Raw genomic sequence first — 9759 nt, 5'->3', positions numbered from 1 at the left:
TAAGTCCTTATTCCAAGACAAATTTCTTTTTTCTCCTGGGAGTTCATAGTATATTTATTCATTTTAATCGTTTTATTAGGGGCTCATACGACTCTTATCACAATCACTACATACATCAATTGTGTAAAGCACATTTGTACATTTTTGCCCTCGTCATTCTCAAAACATTTGCTCTCCACTTAAGCCGCGGCATTAGGTCCCCATTTTTCCCCTCCCTCCCTCCCCACTGCCCCCTCCCTCATGAGCCCTTGATAATTTATAAATTATTATCTTGTCATAGTATATTTAATGTTTCTCACCAGCCCCATAATTCAAATGCACCGATTCTCCTGCAGCCTTCCTCATTTATTGTCCACACTTCACATACATAGAAAGCGGCAGAAAGTGCCCTGGCTGGGGTCAGGCATGCCCTACTCTTCAGAGCGACAGCTTTGCTTTTTAACACTGCAACAAAATTGTGTGCAGCAGATTTGCCTGATGCGTGACCTCCTTTGATTTTTTTAGCTGCTGCATTCACGAGCAATCGGCAACTTCTGTCACTTCTCGGCTTATCCTGATGTTGTCGATTGGCCCAGATGCCAGGCGTTTGGTTTTCTTTACTTTGAGCTGTAATCTGCACTGATAGCTGTCGTCTTCCATCTTCACCAGCGCGTCCGTCAAGTCCTCTTCACTTTGGGCAAGCAAAGTTGTGTCACTTGCACATGACAGGTTGTTAATGCCCCATTCTTTGTCATATAGCCCAGTTTATCTGAGTAATTGCTCAGCATATGGATTGCGTAAGTCTGCTGAGAGGATATAACCCCGATGCCCATCTTTTCTGATTTGAAACCATACCGGTTTCCCTTGTTTCAGTCGCACAACTGCCTATTGATCCATGTACACGTTCTGCATGAGCGCAATGGAGATTTCTGGAGTACGCATTCTTCTCAAGGCTATCCATAGCTTGTTATGACGCACACAGTTGAATGCCTTTGCAACTGAGCACGAGTAAACAGCTTTCTGGTATTTTCTGCATTCAGCCAAGATCCATAGGACTGTTGTGTTTGGCTGAGTTGCCTAGAGCAATATTCACATGTGGAAGAAGAAACTTTATTTGAAGGAGTCATTTTATATCAAGAAGGCATCCCCCTTCAACAAGCGGTACCCACCGAAAGCACAGACAACAGGCGCGTGGTACAGAGGAGTAGTCTGAGCCGGGAACGAGGCGAGAAGGCTGGGGACCAAGGAGACCGCCTAGAGTGGAGTGAACGGGGAGGTGCCCGCGGAGATGGCCTTGACACAGGCCCCTGCCACCAAGCGGAGCTTCAGCAAGGAAGTGGAGGAGCGGAGTAGAGCGCGGCCAACCCAGCCTGAGGGGCTGCGTGAGGCAGCCAGCCTCACGGGACTGAGCTCTCTGGGGCGGAACTGGAGAAGAAGTCCAAGGCCATCCTCGAGGAGTACCTCCATCTCAGTGACATGAAGGAGGCCGTACAGTGTGTGCAGGAGCTGGCCTCTCCCTCCCTGCTCATCATCTTCGTGTGGCATGGCGTCGACTCTACCCAGCGCTGGTGCCAGGGAGCAGATGGGCCAGCTGTGGCACCAACTGCTCTGCGCTGGGCACCTCTCCCCTGCTCAGTACTACCGAGGGCTCTCGGAGACCTTGGAAGTAGTGGGGGACACGGAGATCTACCTCCCCCACGTGTGGCTCTACCTGGCTGAGCTGATAGCACCTGTTGTGCCGGAAGGTGGGGTGTCCATGGGGGAGCTGTTCAGGAAGATCACAAAGCCGCTGAGGCCCCTGGGCAAAGCTGCCTCTCTGGTGGTGGAGATCCTGGGGCTCCTGTGCAAAAGCAGGGGTCCCAGTGGGGGCGCTGTGGCGAGAGGCTGGGCTCAGCTGGAAGGGATTTCTCGCTGAAGGCCAGGATGTCGGGGCATTTGCCGTGGAATAGGTTTGGGGCTTGCCCTCTGGGTCGGGTGTCTTCCTTTCCCTCCCCGTAGCTCTCTCAGCTCTTGGCTCTCTCGCCTGGGCATCTCTGGTTACAGAAGGTGGAGTACACGGTGGGAGAAGAGGCCGAGGCCCCTGGCCAGAAGGCCCTGCCCTCTGAGGAGCTGAGCAGGCAGCTGGAGAAGCTGCTGAAGGAAGGCAGCAGTGATGAGCGGGTGTGTGGCTGGATAGAGGCCAATCTGAGTGAGCAGCAGGTAGCATCCAACATACTCTGTTCGAGCCCTCATGACAAGTGTCTGCTATTCCGCAATTATCTCTGAGATCCCCCTCCGAGTGGATGCTTCGGTGCTGAAAGCGCAAGCGAAACTGCTCCAGAAATACTTGGTTAATGAGCAGAAGGAGCTACGGGCGCATTCTGCCCTCCAAGCCCTTGTAGTGGCCTTAGAACAGCCTGACAACTTGCTTCCGATGTTCTTTGACACGCTTTACCATGAGGACCGTGGTGAAGGAGGAAGCTTTCTACAGCTGGGAGAGTAGCAAGGACCCTGCTGAGCAGCAGGGCAAGGGCGTGGCCCTTAAATCTGTCACAGCCTTCTTCAAGTGGCTCTGTGAGGCTGAGGAGGAGTCGGGCCACAACTGAGGGCGGGTGGGGCTGGGGACATGGAGCCCCATGGACACAAGGATGGCCCAGCTAGTTACCCGGTGGCCTGGGGGCTGCCTAGGGCCCCGCCTCCAGGATGCTGCCCGGTGTCCCTTTCCTCCCCCTTGGGCACAAAGCTATATATAAAGTCTTGAAAGTTAGTGTGTATTGGCGGGAGGGGCACCCCTGCCTGCCCCTGGGGTCCTTTTTCATTTTCTGAAAATCACTCTTGGGACGGAAGAAAGTCATCCAAGCTTTCCACCTGCAGGCTCTGCCCTGACACAACTCACAAAGACAATGCTCTACATCCTACTTTGGTGAGTGGCAACTGGGGTCTTAAAAGCTCCTGGGTAGCCATCTAGGTTCTCTCCCCATCCAGACCAAAGAGGAGTGATGAAAATTGAAGATCCATGGAAACAATTGGTCCAACGAATGAATGGGCCATGCCAACACCAGTCTCCACACCCCTGAGCTTAGAAGAACTAGATGGTGCCCAGCTACCACTATCGACTATTCTAAGAGGATCACATTAGACTCTGCACCCACCAGTTTTTGATCTCCCAGTTTCCCCTGCACACTGATGTGCAGCCAAGAGAGTCTGAAGATGACCTTGAACTATTTACAGGTTTTTCTTTTTTTCTTTTTAATCATTGGTTTTGTTGTTGTTCTGTTTTGTTGCTTTGTATCACTCTGTCTTGTTTTTTGTGTGCATATTATTATCTCTGCAGGTTTATCTAGATAAGATAGCCAGGATAAACAATCTGGAGGAGAAAAAACAGGACCGATGGTTCCAGGCGGGACATGGGAGTGGGTGAGGCAGGGGAAAGGGAGTGGATGTTAACAAACCCAGGGAACAACAAGTGATCCAAAATTAATGGCAAGGAGGGTGTGGGAGGACTGGTAGGGCTTGATCACGGGCAATATAACTGAGAGGAATTACTGAAACCCAAAGGAAGGCTGAGCATGATAGTGGGACAAGAGAAAAATAAAAGGAAATAGAAGAAAGAACTAGGAGACAAAGGGAATTTATAGAGGTCTAAATACAGTCATGTACATATGTAAATATTTTTATATATGATGATGGGGAAATAGATCTATGTGAATATATTTATAGATTTAATATTAAGGTTGCAGATGGACATTGGGCCTCCAGTCAAGTACTTCCTCAATGCAACAGCACTTTGTTCTATTAAACTGGCATCCCGTGATGCACACCTTTATGGCATGATCGCTTAAGACAAAGTGGGCGCATAAGCAAATGTGGTGAAGAAAGCTGATGGTGCCTAGCTATCAAAAGATAAAGTGCCTGGGGTCTTAAAGGCTTGAAGATAAACAAGTGGCCATCTAGCTCAGAAGCAACAAAGCCCACATGGAAGAAGCACACTAGCCTGTGTGACTACGAGGTGTTGATGGGATCAGGTACCTGGCATCAAAGAACAAAAAATCATATCATTGTCAATGCGGGGGAGTGCGGAGTGGAGACCCAAAGCCCATCTGTAGGCAACTGGACACCCCCTTACAGAAGGGTTGCAGAGAGGAGACGAGCCAGCCAGGGTACAGTACAGCAACGATGAAACATACAACTTTCCTCTAATTCTTTAATGCTTCCTCCCCACCACTATCATGATCTCAATTCTACCATACAAATCCGGCTAGACCAGAGGATGTACACTGGTACAGATAAGAACTGGAAATACAGGGAATCCAGGACAGAGCAAACCCTCAGGACCAATAATGAGAGTAGTGATACCAGGAGGGTAAGGGGAAGATGAGGCAGAAAGGGGGAAAGGATAGCAAGGATCTACACATAACCACCTCCCTGGGGAGGGGGGGGGGCGGAAAACAGAAAAGTGGGTAAAGGGAGACATCGGACGGTGTAAGACATGACAAAATAATAATTTATAAATTATCAATGATTCATGAGGGAGAGGTTGGGGACGGAGGTGGGAAATGAGGAGCTGATACCAAGGGCTCAAGTAGAAAGCAAATATTTTGAGAATGATGATGGCAACAAATGTACAAAAGTGCTTGACATAATGGATGGATGGATAGATTGTGATAAGAGTTGTATGAGCCCCGAAAAAAATGACTTTTAAGAGGAAGAAAAAAACCCGAAACTGACTGTGGTAGCAATTGTACAAAACTGCTTGATGTGATTGAACTATGGAATATTATATCTGTAAAACTTCCCAACAAATGATCAAAAATAAAAATAAAGAGGTATTTAGAAATGAGAAGAAGAAGATCAAAATAGGCACAACTGGAATTAGAGGTAGCATTAAGGTAAACAGAAAAGATTGGAGTTGTCAGGGATTTCATCTTGCTTGGATCAACAATCAAATCCCACCGAAGTTGCAAGAGATCAAATGGCACATCCATTGGGTAAAACTGCTGCCCAAGACCTCTTAAAAGTGTTGGCAAGCCAGAACTTTACTTTGAGGATGAAGGTGGGCCTGCCCTAAGCCGTGGTATTTTCAATCGCCTCTTATACATGTGAAAGCTGGACGTTGACTAAAGGTTAAAGAAGAATTGATGCCAGTGAAGAGCAGTGAAAGTACCATGGATGGGGAGGGAGGGGGAGGGAAAAACGGAAAATGAGCGGATTCCGGGAACCCAAGAGGCAAGCGAATTTTGGGAATGATGAGGGCAACAAATGTATAGATGTGCGTTACACAATTGATCTATGTATTGTGATGAATTGTATGAGCCCCAATAAATTGATTAAAAAAAGAAAAAAGAAAATACCATGGATTGGCCAAAGGAGCAAACAAACAAATGTGTCGTGGAAGAAGTACAACCAGAATTCTACTTAGAGGTAAGGATGATGAGGCCTGTGTCAAGTATCGTATCCGGAGAGGCCAGTACCAGGAAGTGACCTCATGCTTGGTCAAGGAGGGGCAGTGAAAAGAGGAAGGCCCTCAACGATACGGCTGCAACAATGGGCTCGAGCCTAAGAACAGTTGTATGGACGTCGAAGGACCAGGCAGTGTCCCCTCTGGTATTCACGGGGCGGCCCCAAGTCAGAACCAACGAGGTGACACCTAACAACCAATCCTCTAAGACCGTCAGCACAGTAATTCATTAATTCATAAGAGTGGTGATAAAGGGCAGCACAAGTGAACATTGGGAGGCAGGCACAGTAAGAAGAAGTCAGTTTGGGCCAGATCTTTAGGAATACTAAAAAAAAAAGTGCTCTCTCCTCTTTCACTAATAAGTCAAAGGAATTGCTACTGAAAATAACAGTTTTGGAGACTAAAAGCAGTATTATTCTGATCATATGAAGGCATCATAGTCACACGGCAGAGAGGAGCCCTGCAGGCACAGTGGTTGTGGACTCACATGCCAACAAAAAGGTGAGCCGTTCAAACCCACCAGCAGCCCCCCAGGAGGGAGATGTGGCCGTCTGCTTCCATGAAGGTCCGCAAGAGCCACGTCCATTGCCATCAGTCAATCCTGACTCACAGAGGGGCTTTTCGATGCGCGTTCTGAGGATATACATTCGTATGGAAGTCACCTGCTTGCTTCTCCCCCAGAGCAGACGGTGGGTTTGAACCACTGACCTTGAGGTTAGAGGCCCAACACTGAACCCCCACGATGTGGCCAGGGTTCCGGCTCTAAAGATTCTTGTCTTGGAAGCTTGCTGGAATAGCGCTCGGTGTCTCTCTGCCCTACAGAGCCGTGGTCCGTTGGACCTGACCTGACGCTTTCAGAACATGGGTTGTTTGCTGTTGTTTTTCTGTTTTTCCTTTTTTAACAGTTTTTATTGGCATGTAATTAACATCTCACACAATTCAATAGTTCAATCGCCTTAAAAAGAGTTGTACGACCCTCACCAAAACCAGTTTCATAGCATTTTCTTCTTTGCCCCCCAAAGTCAGTTCCCTTTATTAAATGACACCTGGGAAGCAAGGGACCCCAGGCCACAAAGGGTGATAGAGGAGACCCAAGTCCAGAAGTGATGGAAACCTGAGCTCACCCTACACAAGCTCCTCCTCTCCGTCCCCACTGATGCCCCTGCCCCAAGACTTCTTCCTTGCCCTTGCCAGGCACAAACCCCACCTCAGCCCAAACTTCTTCTCATAAAGTGCCCCTTCCCACCCACCCAGGAGCCCCTTCCCTTAACCTAATGCCTGTTCCCACCCTGTTGTGTTTCCAGGTGCAGAAAACAACCATGGGAGTGAGAAGAAAAGCCCCTCCAAAAACCTCTACCTGCCCAAGAAAGTCCAAGAAATTCCAGGGCCCATCCTTTTGGGGCATTACCATAGTGTGTTAGTACCGGTAGACTAGAGGTATATAAAGAGTAATTGTACATTGAGAAAGCATCCCAGCCCAGTCCAGATGAAGTCTGTGAGTCCGATATTAGCCCATATGTCCGATGCCAGTCTAGAAAGTCCTCCTCAGATTCACACAACACATGTAATGATGCCGAATGCAGGAAGAACAGGGCAGTGGGTGGAAAGTCTTGTGGATCCAGTGGCAGTGGAAGCATCTCAGCGCTGGCGTGGGTCTCCACCTGGCTCTTCCAGCTCCAGGGCTCTGGCTCCTTCAGGGTAGTTCCATATGGCTTGTCAGCAGGGAGACAAGTAGAGAGAGAGTATATTTGGCCTCCAGGGAGGTAGTTATCTCTGTTGGGCCTCCAAATGAGGTCATCAGGCTGCGACCTGATTGACAGGCTAGACTCCATCCCTTCACAAGTTGACAGGAGTTTATGTAACTGCTATACATAGGTTTAATAATAAGAAAGTGGAGCTAAGTGAGGCATCATGTGAAAACCAAGATTGCTAGAAACAGTTCATCGGTTCACATAATGCCCAGCAGCGTCAGAGCAAGGCAGGAACCTCAAAACTCTGCCTAATCGCCCGAGGTCTAAAGCTAACACCAACAGGGCCCCCATTAGTGATGATTCCAATAAACAACAGCTTGTATGTATAAAGGAGAGCTGTTTGTGTGTGTGTCTTCTCTGATGGTGGGGAGGGAGTCAGAAAGGGGGGAAAGGAAGGGAAGAGGCTGGTTTGTCAACAGGGAAGGAGGGTTGGGGGCCAGACCAGCAGGTCCACAGTGTTCCATACTCTAGGCATAAGAACGGAGAAAAGACTAGGCATGGAACACAAGTTTCATCATCCGCTTTAGCACAGGAACGAGGAGGAACGGGGATTGCGGTTTCTGCATGGAGTCGGGGAGGCAGAGGGGAGCAGGTGTGGTGCGTATGCAGTCCCAGTGCCATTTCGAAAATTGAAAAGGGTTTCCAAGTAATTGTTGCCAGGCCTCAAATTCCTTAGAGGTGTTGATGGGCCCCATCCAATGCTGCACTCAACTAAAGGGCCTAGAAGGGTTAGGACACATACTCCGGTGGAAGTCATCCCCCAAGGATAAGGTGGCGGAATGTGGAGGCCACAACTACTGGGCAGGCCACTTTCCTGATGAGAAAGTTGGAGAACTTGGGGGACTGGTGCCCTACCAAGGGTGAGGCAATGGGTGTGGCTGGCCCCCAGGCAGGCAACAGAGGAAGCATTGTCTCCACTGAGTTGATACTTGAACAAAACCAAATAAGAGCTGATGGGGGTTATTAATATCACCTATAAACTCCAGTATTTTTATATAATTTCAGTGATTAACTATAGGAATTCTTTCCTTTGTATATATATGGAGGAGAGTATTTATACTTACCATATAAATAGAATACATATGGTGTATATATAGAATAAGCAATGTGAATATTGACTAAATATAATAGATAAAGATATAGTATGTTCTCATTCATCTATGTATATTTATTTATATATATGAAGGAAGTTATTCATTATTTCAAAGTTTTCATTTCCTATGCGGAGTATCATTGTGTAGCCTTACATTTATTGACATAGACATAATTGGAATACAATCAGCACATGTTTGAAGCATGCAGTGATGCTTCGTCATCTGTATGCACAGGTTAATCTATTATTAAAACCAAAAGAATGAACATATTCTCCCCCAGGGAGCGTCTTTGGGCTCCTCTCCATCCCTCTTTCATAGCCCTCCTGCTCCCCCTGCCCAGGTCACCCTGAAGTGTTCACAGGGCTAAGGTTCTAAAAGAGGTCGGTGGTTAGAGATGTCTGAAAATAGATGTAAAATCTACGACTGTCCAATCAATTCCAAGTCACAGTGACAGAGTATACCCGGTCCATAGGATTTCCTGGTGTGTTCATCTTTACCAAAGCCAACTGCCGCCACTTTCTACCTCAGAAGTTCCAACGGTGGACCTGTTCGTTAGCAGCAGAAGGCTTAAAACCTAGCACCACCAGGGCTCCTAATCATATCAAAGGGAACTGCAAAGAGGTTGTGGGAAATTTCCATGACGTTCATTTCTGTTCTCCATGAATGTTTTCAAGTCTCCATATATACGTAAAACGTTCCGAAGAGTGTGCGTTTGGTCCTCACCCTGCCATCCGTAATGATGTTGAGAAAGTTCTGGTGTGACACCTTGACATATGCTGACTGTAGTCTCCTCTTTTGGCTTCCTAACTCCGTGTTTGCACGTTTTATCACAAATTCTCGCATTTGTAAAACGTACACACCCACAAGTAAACTTCTCTCTGGTATTCTCTTCATTCAGCCAAGTTTCCTTCTTCCACATCCTCTTCCAAATCTGCCTACAACTTCTGAAATCTCCCTGTCAAAGTACTGCTACAACCATTGATGAGTGATCTTCAGCAACATTTTACTTGTCTGTGATATTAACCTTAACCCTGGTTCTGTCATTGGAGCATCCCCATTGGATCACCTTTCTTTGGAATTGGGTACAAACATGGGCCCTTTCCAGTCAGTTGGCCAAATAGCTGTCTTCCAAATTCCCTGGCACAGACAACTAAGTACTTCCAGTGCTCCATCAGCTTGTTGAAACCTTTCCATCGATGTCCCTTCCATGCCTGGAGCCTTGTTTGTGGCTAAGGCTTTCCGTGCTGCTTGAACTTCTCCCTGAGCACCATTGGTTCTCACTCATTTGCTATCTGCCTCCTGCAGTGGTCGAGTGTCGACTTCTTGCGACAGTGACTGTGTATTCTTTTTTTTTTAATCACTTTATTAGGGGCTCATCCAACTCTTATCACAATCCATACATACATCCATTGTGTAAAGCACATTTGTACGTTCATTGCCCTCATCATTCTCAAGACATTTCCTCTCCACTTAAGCCCCCGGCATTAGGTCCTCATTT

The 9759-nt window shown here is 47.5% G+C and overlaps 1 pseudogene; it reads left to right on the top strand.

Moving 5' to 3' along the window:
- Positions 1 to 804: 804 nt before the first annotated feature.
- LOC101644958 lies at positions 805 to 2564 on the top strand (annotated as a pseudogene).
- The last annotated feature ends 7195 nt before the right edge of the window (positions 2565 to 9759 follow it).

Source organism: Echinops telfairi, unplaced genomic scaffold (assembly GCF_000313985.2).
Source record: "Echinops telfairi isolate 266 unplaced genomic scaffold, ASM31398v2 ScPeMD7_7472;HRSCAF=8510, whole genome shotgun sequence".
NCBI classification, from domain to species: domain Eukaryota; kingdom Metazoa; phylum Chordata; class Mammalia; order Afrosoricida; family Tenrecidae; genus Echinops; species Echinops telfairi.
This window is presented reverse-complemented; position numbering and strand designations above follow the sequence as displayed.